Here is a 12,532-nt window from a genome sequence, read left to right on the forward strand (position 1 = left end):
TGCTCTTCTCAGCCATGGAAAACTATGAGGGAGACCCCCTGACACAGAAAGCCTACAGTTTTCAAAACAGGGTCCCATGTTGGAGATCACTAATTAAAAGATGAGATAAGTATTAGTGTGTTTTAAAGCATGGACGTTTTAAATGCAGATATGAAAATCTTTTGAAAAAGTAACAGATACAGTGGACCTATGATTAAATGGTGGGCTTGGTGAGAAGCAGTGTTGTAAATATTACTGACGGGCGTCATATGAGGAGAGAGGAAAATATTTGGATCTGAATATTTAATTACCATGCATTTCCTAGCGTGTAGCCAGATGGACTCAGGACCAGTGGGTATTGTGCTCTTCTGCTAGCAGATGGGAGACGGAGTCAGATTTCAAAGCTGACATCACTCTAGATATATCCCTGCAGTGACCTCAGCTCTTCAGTATCTCTCCTTCTCCTAGCAGATGCGGACACTATCCCACACACTAGAATATTGTTAAGAATTACAGCAAAGAAGAAACAAAATTTACCTTAAAGAAGATCGAGCCCGCTCTCCTGCGGTGATACCTAAGGGTCCCTCCCCCAGTCGAGAATTCTTGAGGTGATCTCCGATATCCCTCAGAGGTGTGCTTGGTCTGGTAGCCGGTTCCCGCTGTGGACTTAGCCCCCAGGGTGGCGGAAAGGCAGCAGGTACAGAACTGAGCACGGCAGTGAAGGTAATTCCCTCTCCCCCTGCAGCTGGAGACCGTCCGGCACACGATCAGTAAGCGCCGAAACCAGGTAAGAAAAAATCTTTAAATTCAGGTCTCCGGTCTCCAGAGCTCAGATTGCTGTACCAAATTCTTCCGGCGAGGTTGAAAGGGAGCACCGATCGGGTTGAGCAGCCTTGGTTGGGCTAGACCCCGATCCAGTGCAAGGATCCACACATGTGAAGACCCTTGGGGTGGCGCCATCTTAAGTGTGGGGGTTGTCAGCGCCATCTTCCCTTCTCAACCGGCGGTACACACGGGGCAGGCCGGTCAGCTGATGCGCCTAACTTGTGTGCGTCCAATACAGATGCGCGCACAGCTGCACGCACAGTGGCGCGCATAACCACGCACACAACTGGGCCGTGCGCAGAACCGAGCGCACACTGCATGCATAACCGAGTGCACCCCGCACACACAACTATACGCACAACCGCATTTACAGCTACACACGCGCACTGAAGCTGGAGGCAATGGTACCGGCGCCCAAGAAGGCCAGAAGGCACTCTCTTTGTGCAGCCTGCCACATAAGAGCCGTGCAGCCTGAATTGGAGTCCTGCCTGTGTCAACATTGCAAAGAAGCCCAGGAGGAATCAAAGCCTGGTCCCTTACTGTCGGGAGATGGTTCCAGAACTGCCGACGATAGCTCCCCGGATCTATGCATCTCCGAGTTGGCTTCCCCACAGAAGGGTACCTCTGGGGCCCCTACTCCGACTCCCCCTGGGATTAACATGGACCCAGGAACCTTCTCCTGCAAGCCTTCGTTCAGTAGCAATCAGCCCCGGCTGCGCCCCAGGTTCAAACCCTGCCGGAAGCACAAGATCCTCCCAGCCCTGCTCAGATGCCTCGAGACATGCCTTGTCTAACCAAGAACTTCCCTAACAGGGACCCAGATACCTCAGATGATGAGGGTGACTCCCTGGAAGAAGGAGAAATCCCTCCAACAATGGAACCATCCTGAATCATGCTTCCACTTATCCCAGACTCTGAAGACGCTAGGTATTCCAGGCACGGACCCTATGGTGGAACCAAAGAAGAACCCCATCTTGGTATCCCTTCGTAAGGCCTCATGCTACTTTCCAATGATGGAAGCCATCCAGGAACTGATTGACCTGGAGTGAGATGCCCCGGAGGCCAGCTTCAAAGGGGTTTGGGCCTTGGAAGCTCTATACCCTCTAGAGCCAGCGATCAAGGAACGCCTGAGTTTCCCAAAAGTGGACGCTATGGTCTGTGCCGTCTCAAAGTGAACAATGATTCCCAATGAGGGAGGGGCTGCATTGAAGGATACTCAGGACAGACGATTGGAATCCATCCTTAAGCAGGCCTTCGACACAACAGCGATCACACTGCAGATTGCTTCCTGCTGCGCACTGGTGGCACGTTCCTGCTTGCTCCTCTTGAGAGAGGCAAATAACTCCGGGACGTATTCCAGTGAGACGATGGAACCTGCAGCAACCTTCCTGACAGACGCAAGCTCAGACCTGGTGCGCACCTCAGCCAGGGGCGTAGCCTCGGTAGTGGCAGCCAGAAGGCAACTATGGCTACAGAATTGGTCTGTGGATGCGACATCTAAAGCGAATCTCACAAGAATGCCCTTTAAAGGATCTTTCTTGTTCGGAAGCGAATTTATTTATTTATTTATTTATTTAATTCTTTTTATATACCGACCTTCATGACAGGTGTCATATCAAATCGGTTTACATGGAACAAGGGGTAAACATTCTTATCAACCGTTTAACAGTAAAATAATTAGAGGAGGTAAAAAAGTTACATATAACAAGGAGATCAAACTTGGGAATAGAAGAAAGAGAAGGACAGAGGGATAACCCTTGTGATTAAAGGGTTTTGCTATGTAAGTTGTCCGGAAGGCTTGAGATGTAGAGTTCTGAAAGTGAAAAGATTAAGGGAAAGCTTGGCTAAATAGCCAGGTTTTTAGTTTTTTCCGAAATGTTTGTAGGCAGGGTTCCTGTCTTAGGTCCGGCGGTAAGTTATTCCAGATAGTGGGTCCTGCTATTGAGAATGCTCGTTCTTTGGTTGCGGTGTGGCGTGAGGTTTTGTTAGGAGGCACATGGAGAGATCCTTTGTATGATTCTCTGATGGGTCTGGATGAGGAATGGGGTTTGAGGGGGAACTGGAGGTCCAACGGGTGTTGTTTGTGGATCGTTTTGTGGATTATGGTGAGGGATTTGTGTAAGATTCTATAGTTTATTGGCAGCCAATGTAGGTTTTTTAAGATGGGGGAGATGTGATCTCTGCGGTTTGTATTAGACAAGACTCTAGCTGCTGCATTCTGGAGCATCTGTAATGGTTTTGTGGAGGAGAGTGGAAGCCCCAGACGGAGTGAATTGCAGTAGTCAATCTTGGTAAAGAGCGTGGCTTGGAGGACTGTCCTGAAGTCATGGAAAAACAGGAGGCGTTTGAGCCTTTTTAGGACTTGCAGTTTGTAGAAGCCGTCCTTTATCGTATTGTTAATGGATTTCTTTAAATTTAAGCGATTGTCAATGATTACTCCGAGGTCTCTAGCATGAGAGATTTGGGTTGAATGAGGGGGCTGAATCAAGGAGTCGGAATGTTCGGTTGAAATGATGAGCAGTTCGGACGTATTTAGGACTAGATTCAGATTGTTGAGGAGTTGGTTAATGGATTGAAGGCAATTTTCCCAGTATAGGAGAGTCTTTGAGAGAGACTCTTTTATGGAGATTAATATCTGAACATCATCTGCGTAGAGATAATGTGTTAATCTTAGGTTGGTAAGCAGTTGACAGAGGGGGAGGAGGTAGATGTTAAATAGGGTGGGGGATAAGGAGGATCCTTGAGGAACTCCTACTGAAGATTTAATACTGGAAGATTCTTTGTTGTTAATTTTGACTTTGTAGGTTCTGTTACTTAGGAATGAATTTAACCATCTGTGTACAGAGCCTGAAATACCGATGTCTGAGAGACGGCTTAGCAAAGTAGAATGATTCACCGTATCAAATGCTGCCGAGATGTCAAGAAGAGCTAACAGAAAAGCTTGACCTTTGTCTAGGCCTAAGATGATGTGATCCGTAAGGGAGAGGAGGAGGGTTTCTGTGCTGTGGGATTTGCGAAACCCGTATTGATTAGGATAGAGAATATTATGATCATCTAGGAAATCTGAGAGTTGGGAATTGACCAATTTTTCAGTGATTTTTGCAACAAAAGGAAGGTTGGAGATTGGGCGGAAATTAGAGAGATCTTGTGTGTCTAGGTTGGGTTTCTTCAGAAGAGGTTTGAGTGATGCAGATTTTAAAGAGTCAGGATATATTCCTTGAGATAAGGTACAGTTTATGATATCTGCCAAGGGACTGGCTATGGTGTCTGGGATACGAAGGAGGAGTTTTGTAGGTATATTGTCTGAAGGGTGGCTTGATGGTTTCAGTTTCTTTAGGAGGGATTCGATCTCCTTGGATGAGATGGGTTCGAAGGTATCAAATTTGGCTCCGATGATGGTCGGTTTGGCAGTAGTAGTCTGTTGTGTGGAGGTGTTAGGGGGCAGCAGTGCTAAGGTGTTTGTTATTTTTTTTTTTGAAAGAAAAGAGCAAGTTCTTCTGCTTTGCTTTGAGGCTCTTCCTCTGGTATAGCCGGAGCATTGGTTTTCGTGAGTTGTGAGATGTATGTGAAGAGAGCCTTTGCGTCGAATTGGAAATCATGGATTCTGTTGGTGAAGAAGATTTTTTTTTGATCGTAGTATGAGGTTTCTGTATCGGTGGAGCTGGTCTTTGTAGATGGATAAGGTAGTGGAGCTGGGTGCTTTGCGCCATTGGCGTTCCTTAAGTCTAAGGTCTCGTTTAGACTTTTTAAGTTCTGGTGAGAACCAGAATTGGAGAAGTTAGCCTGCAAATGGGGCAAAAGCCCAGTGCCTCAGCTACTGGAAGATAGAAATAAAAGATCTCAGTGTCCCTCCCCCAAAAGAACCAAGGGCAGAGGCTCGCAGCGCTTTAGATCCTACAGGAACTCACAGTTTCAGGCACCTCGTCCCTCCGGAAGGTCCCAGCCCTTTCGGAACCGACAAACCAAGAGTGGAGCAGGCCTGGGGGTAGGCTCCAGCCATGCTCCACAATGAGAATGGGCCGACCCATCCACAGGAAGAGGAGATAGGGGGTCGACTTGCCCTCTTCTACCAAAGATGGGTCGAGATAACATCGGACAAATGGGTACTAAACATCATTCAAGAAGGTTACTCTCTGGAGCTCCACAGCATCCCTCGAGACAAATTTATGATGTCACCCTGCCACTCCCACACCAAGAGACTGGCAGTAGAAACCATTCTAACAAGGCTACTCAGTCTGAAGGCAATAACTCCAATTCCCAAGCCCCAACAAAATACGGGGCGCTATTCCATCTACTTTATCGTTCCCAAGAAGGAAGGATCTTTCCGACCCATCTTGGATCTCAAGAATGTCAACAGTCATCTGTGGGTACTACATTTCCGCATGGAAACTCTTCGCTCCGTGATAATGGCAGTACAACTGGGAGAGTTCTTAATCTCCCTGGACCTCTCCGAAGCCTTCACATCCCAGTCCATCAGGATCACCAGCGCTTCCTGTGCTTTGCGATACTGGGTCACCATTACCAGTTCCGAGTGCTACCCTTCGCCCTAGCAACCGCACCCAGAACTTTCACCAAAATCAAGGTGGTCGTGGCGGCAACACTGAGGAAGGAAGGGATCTTGGTACAGCCTTACCTGGACGACTGGCTTGATCAGGGCAAAGTCTTCGGAAAAGAGCCGGCAGGTGACCAGCAGAGTCAAGTGGCTACTGCAGAAACTCGGTTGGGTCGTGAACACAAGCAAGAGCAGTCTACAGCCCTCTCAATCTCTAGAGTACTTGGGGGCCCATTTCGACACCAAACAGAACAAAGTCTTCCTCCCTCCTCCGAGGAGAAGGAAACCGATGGAACAATTACAATGATTGATGACCAATGCACACCCCAAGGTATGGGACTATTTTCAAGTCCTCAGCCTCATGGCATCAACCCTGGAGGTTGTCCCGTGGGCAAGGGCCCATATGTGACTGCTCCAGTGCTCCTTACTGTCACGGTGGAACCCACTGTCCCAGGACTACTCAATTCGCCTCCAACTACCAGCAGAGGTACGTTCTCAGCTCCAACTACCAGCAGAGGTACGTTCTCAGCCAGCAGGTGTCTCTGGAGATAGATCCTCTCATGGCATGGGCAGAGATAAACCTACAAGGGATCTCGGCCTCTCACGTCGCAGGAAAAGACAACATCTCAGCAGACTTCCTCAGCAGAGAGAGCTTGGACCTGGGAGAATGGACGCTGTCGACCACAGCCTTCCAACTGATAGTAAATCGCTGGGGCCCCCCCAGCCATGGATCTCCTGGCCACCTGTCTCAGTGCCCAAGTTCCCAGATTCTTCAGCCGCAGACGAGAGCCACACTCCCAAGGGATCGATGCTCTCGTCCAGACTTGGCCAGAGGAAGACTTACCGTACGCCTTCGCCCCATGGCCACTACTGGGCAAGGTCATCCGCAAGATAGAACGTCACAGGGGATTAGTTCTACTAGTGGCCCTGGATTGGCCAAGATGACCATGGTACGCAGACATGCAAAGACTCTTTGTGAAGAACCCTCTGTGCTTACCTCCACACAGGGACCTTCTCCGACAGGACCCAATTCTCCACGAAGATCCGGCTTGATTCTCTCTTATGGTCTGGCCCTTGAGAGGACTCGCCTGAAGAAGCGCGGTTACTCAAAGGCCGTGATTGACACCCTGCTCCGAGTGTGCAAGTTCTCCACAACCCTATCTTACATATGGATCTGGAGAGTATTCGAAGCCTGGTGCGAGGACCACGGGATACTCCCGCGGACAGCCAAGATTCCCATGATTCTGTAGTTCCTACAGGATGGTATGAAAAAGGGGTTGTCACTCAACTCCCTCAAGGTCCAAGTAGTTGCACTGTCCTGCTTCAGAGATGAAGTGGACGGTATCCAGCTATCAACCGATCCGGATATGATCTGCTTCCTGAAAGGTGTTAAACAACTCCAACCACCCCTAAAGTGGACAATGCCTCTATGGAATCTCAATCTAATATTAAACTTCCTAGCTGGGGCTTCCTTCAGACCAACATGCGGCCTGTCTCTACGCCTCTTAATGTTGAAGACGGTATTCCTGGTGGCAATTTGTTCAGCTTGTCGCATCTCCGAACTACAGGCACTATCCTGTCGGGAACCGTTCCTTAGGTTCACGCCTGGAACCATACAGCTGCGCACTGTCCTCTCCTTCCTACCGAAAGTGGTTTCCGAGTTTCAACTTGAACCAAAACATCTCAGTACCATCTCCGGATGAACATAAGGACTCAGAAGACTCATGCCTTTTTCGCTATCTAAATGTCGGCAGACTCCTGGAAAGATCGGAACCGGTGCGCAAAACTGATCACTTGTTCGTTCTTCACAGCGGGAAGAAACAAGGAGAAGTGGCCTCGTGGGCGACCTTAGCCCGCTGGATCAAGGAAGTAATCAAGGCAGCCTACATAGAGACAGGAAAGCCCTTACCACTACAGGTTAAGGCTCATTTTACAAGGGCCAGGCAGTTTCTTGGGCGGAAACCATGCTACTGTCGGGCGGCAACGTGGTCCTCCATACACACCTTCTCCAGGTTCTACCACCTGGATGTTCAAGCCTGAGAAGACGCAGCCTTCGCAAGGGCAGTTCTAAGTGGGCCACGGGCAGCCTCCCGTCCTGTCCGGGAGTAGCTTTTGTACATCCCACTGGTCCTGAGTCCATCTGTCTACACTAAGGAAAACGAAATTATCAGGTAAGTAATTTATCCAATGGAAGACATTAGATGTGGCAAAATCTGGGGGGGGGGGAGGGGGGTTTGGGGAAAATTGAATCCTTCATTAATCCCCACCTTTCCCCTCTGTTACCTGAGAGGAAACTGATCATCTATATAAATAAAAATGTTAAATAGTTTGTACCAAATCGCTAATCTCAGCAACCACTTAACCGATTGCGTTCAAATTTGGACACAAGTTTCACCTCACATACGGCAAGGATCTTCTACACATACATTACATATATGTCACACCGGGGGCTGGTAAAAAAGTTTTAAAATTTGGTTCCACAAAACAGCGACATCTGGTGGACGTAAGCGGAAGCTCTTACACCTTGCACAAACGCTCACACCCCACACACACGTGACCAATGTTTGCGATTTACACACCCTCCGAGCAGACACAAATCCACCCTCCTCACACTCCCCTGCACACATGCCAATTGTACTTATTTTACACAACCTCAAAAAACCCACAAAAACCCACTAAATACCAGCATGCTACACCGGGAGGCCACTCACATGCCACATGTTTGCAATTCCCACACCCTACGAACTCACACACAAACACCATCCTCACACCCCTCACGCACATGACTTTTCTACTTACTGCCCTCAACCTCCGAATGCACGGAAAACTGCAGAATAGTTCGGGCTGCTCCAGCAGGGGGGGGGGGCCAACACTGCTCCGGGACACATTGCATACACTACGGCTGTCGGCTGCCAGCAATCAAAATGGCGCCGACGGCTCTTTCCCTTACTAGGACACTCGGGAACGCAAATAGCGGCAGTAGCCCATGTGACATAGTAAGGGCGAGGGCCCGTTGACGCCATTTTCTGAACTGGCAACCGGCGCACCTTCGTCCTTACTATCTCAGCAAGACGACCGCTCCCATTGCTCCATCTCGAGGGCCCGGCGCCAAAACTTCCATGCCGGAATGAACGCCACTCCACCGACTACCATTTTTGAAAGGTATCGTTGGGCCTGCATGGGGGGGGTCGTGGGGATGTTCTTGCGTCCATGTTCGGGGGGGGGCCAGGGGGCAGTTCCGAGATTCTGCAACTCTTGTGGGTTAGTCTATTTCGCCGGCCTGGTGGGGGAGGCTTATATAAACACGTTTCTGTGGGGTTTACTTTGGGGTGCAAAGGGGGAGGGCACACACAAACACATACACAAAATGTTCACCATCTCCGAAAGGTTACAAAACAGCCCTCACCAGGTGGGGAGTCATTGAGGTAACAGTGAGGGGAGGGAGAATGAGGAGGGAGGTAACTGTCAGGGGAGGAAGAATGAGGGGCGAGGTGAGTGTGAGGGGACAGAGTTGGAGTGGGGACAGGGGAGGGAAGGGGGGGGGAGTGACCAAGGGGGAAGAAGATGAATGACTCAGCTAAATGAGCAAGGGGAAGGGGCAGGGAGGGCAAAGAATCTGACTCAGCCACTGCAACGCATGGCAGGGGTCCGCTAGTTATTAATATGCTCGCTCACCTCATTTAATATACGAGTTGCTCAGCTTTGCTTTGCAGGTCTGACATCAAAAGAATACTTGCTGGGACACTCAGAAAAAGCAGATGATGGCAGACAGACCAACTGGCCCATCCAGCATATTCTGGACAGATATTCCTGTCCATACTATCCAATATATATCCAGCTGAAAGCCAGAGTGTGACCACTTGTAAAATGTCTCTCCTTAATGAATACAGACTATGTCTCAACCCATGGCTTCTAATGTATTTATTATTTATTTAACAATTTATAGTCTGCACAATCCCAAGTTCTTGGTGTGTAATTTGAAGCAGGCATGGCCCATCACCGGTGCCAACTTTTGTGCCAGCGCTGCCCTTTGCAAACAGGGAGAGCAGAGCTCTTTATGACTGGGAGAGGATCCCCTAGAGCAGGGGTGCCCCACTAAAGCCACCACAGCACCCCTGTAGCAGTTGCATTTCTACTTTCCATGGCTGGAGGGCGGATCCCGAGAGTGCAGTGGGCAGCAGCGCCCCCTTTACAGCTGCTGTTGCATGCTTGTTTCCTGGGCCAAAAGAGTTCTGTGTCAGGGAAACACAGCAGAAGAGAGAATTGCATCAAAGGGGGATATCCCTAGGTGCACTTTTAAGATTTCCCTGTAAATGTATAGTTAAGCTATATGGTGTAAGAGATATTTTTTTTTTCAATTTAACACAATTGGAGTTTTCTGCAAAATAGGAATTTACCATCAGATATTGTCCATGAATTGAGGCCTTAATAATAATTGTGTGACTAATTTCATATTTTTCTTGTTTCTTCATAATGCTCTTTCCCCATTATGTAGACTAAATGGGTGATTACAAGATTTGCTTTGTACTGTTATATATCTGTTTCTTAAATTTCAATTGATATAGTTCTATGTTATCACCAAATTGCAGTAATCAGAGTTTCCTGAATTGTATATTTGTTAAATGAATACAAATTAAATTTTTTTAAAGTTGCTGCTGTGCCTGTGCTGCTATAGCAGCATTGCCTTGTTTTCCATGGAGAACTGCAATGGCACCGCCTTTAAAGCTGCTGAAGCAACCCTGAAGGAGCACGCTCCATACAATCACATAGGCCACCCACCTCTAAAACCAGCCCTGCACATCATTGCATTTTTAAATGCATTACTACAAAGTCTATATTGCATATTCTCAGTGGTTTGTCATGCACTCCCTCACCTCTCTAAAATGTCTGCGCTGGAGTTTGGGATAGGTGAAGCAGCCTGTATTAAACCTGTATCCCATCAGAACTGGGGATAAATCACTAACTTTTTTCAAGAAAGCCTTAAAAACGTATTTATTTAAGAAAGTCTTCTCAAGTCAGACAGATAAGATGTAAATTCTATTTTCCAGGCTTTTGTTTTATGTTTGTTTATATTTTACTTTTATTTCTGTTTTACTTATTATTTTAAAATGTTAATGATTTTGTGTATGTGTTCTGTTTATGTATTTTTATTATGATTTTTAAGTTTTGCCCTGTTTTATGTACTCTTTATTTATATATTAACAATTACGTATCCCATCCTAAACATAGGAAGGGTGGATAACAAATGTTTTAAATAAAGAATAAATAAATAACAGATTGTATAATATTAGAGAAATCTGGGCTGTGAATTGCTATATTTGTTGGTTTGACCATGTTCATGTTGTGAATGTTTGTGGATTTGCAGGAATGTTAAAAACATGGTCTTATTTGAATCTGTAAATACTTGCATAAATCTGAACTGATCTAAGGAATTTGGATTTTCAAAGATGTGACCATTTCATGATGCCTCGTTTCCTTCTTTGGTTATGTAATTATTGTGTACGGAAGTCCAAAGTAAATGAGGCTAAAAATGATGTCAATGGGTGACCACAGGCACTAACCAATGGCAGGGCAGCTCTCAAAATGCTCTATGATATCACTTAAGGGCCGATACAGTAAAAACCGCGGGAGAGCCGGCGCTCCGAGGCAAGCGCCCGCTCTCCCGACACGCACCCAGGCCACTCTTCTGGGCGTGCGATCGAGTATTTAAATGAGGGCCCGTGGTAAAAGGAAGCGCTAGGGAAACTAGAGCGTCCCTAGCGCCTCCTTTTTGACAGAAGTGGCTGTCAGCGGGTTTGACAGCCCACGCTCAATTTTACTGGCGTCGGTTCTTGAACCCACTGACAGCCACGGGTTTGGAAAACGGACGCCGGCTAAATTGAGTGTCCATCTTACAACCCGCGGGCCGCGGGCAGATTTTAATTTTTTTTTTTTTAATTTTGGGGCCTCCGATTTAATATCGCTATGAGCTGGGGACAGACACTGTGACCTTACAAAGCTAGCTTCCACATAAAAAAAGAAGTAGGCTGAAAATAGATTTGAACTGGATTTAAGTTACTTCTCATTATCTTTGTAAATTCCACTCGAATATGTGCACGTTCAGCTGGATCTGAAGCAGGTTGGAGAAAATGTGCCACTCCCTAGTCAGAACTGCTTGTGAAGAAAGGAAGGAGCCATTGTTGTTATAAGACTGAGAGCCTTATGCACTAAACATTTTTCCTGTAGACACAAACGGACCAGTGCAATAAGACGCAGATTACAACGGATACTCATACTGAGCACCCGTTTTCCTAATGTGCGCACAGCCACATCCCCTGGGCCCCCGATGCAGTATGTAAATGAGGGGCTGCGCAAAGAAGAACATGCTGGGGAAGAATTGTGCATCTCTAGCACTCAAATGCCCCAGGTGCCCACTTCTGCAACGACTCAACGAGTGCTCAATACAAGCGTCTGTTTTTATCCCGCTTCTGGCCAATTTTGCTGAGGTTGCTGGACACCCATAGCTAAGCATCCCTTGCTATTGTGCGTGTACATTGTGCATCCAGAATTTTTTTTAAATCAAGCGGTAAATGATACTAACCAGGAGGAACCACAGAGGACCGTATTTTTTAATTTCTCATGAGCCCTTGACTAGAGGATTGACTTACCGCCACCTTGGGGCCAGAGTTAAATTTGCTGCATTATAAAGCATGCGTTATGCACCCAGTGATTTTTTTGCATCAGGGGTAAGAGCTAATAGCCTCATCTACATGGAATTTACATGTGATGAGTGCTATTGGCTATGAATTTGTTTGGGTGCACGTTTTGGATGTGCTAATTTCCTTATTGCATCAGGGGCTAGTCTAGCACGTCCAAAACGCGCATCCAGCTGTGCGTAAACCAGTGCGCTAGGCTAGGCACATTTTATTGTATCGACCCCAAAGTAACAGAAAACCTTTAGTAGAAGCCTGAGTCAGCAAGTTTGCAGCATTTCTAATACATTTAGTCTAATCTTTCCAAAATTCTTCTGGATGGTCTATGGTCAACTCTAAAACTATTAGACTGTGGTTGAATGGGATCCGATACAGCTACAGTGCCCAAGGAGATCATTGCAAAGCAGGGACTCTGTAACTCTGATCAAACAGGAAAACTGAGGTGCTTAAGCACAGTAAGAAAATAGAATACATCTTCCTGCCT

The sequence above is a fragment of the Rhinatrema bivittatum genome, chromosome 4, assembly GCF_901001135.1.
Source record: "Rhinatrema bivittatum chromosome 4, aRhiBiv1.1, whole genome shotgun sequence".
NCBI lineage: Eukaryota > Metazoa > Chordata > Amphibia > Gymnophiona > Rhinatrematidae > Rhinatrema > Rhinatrema bivittatum.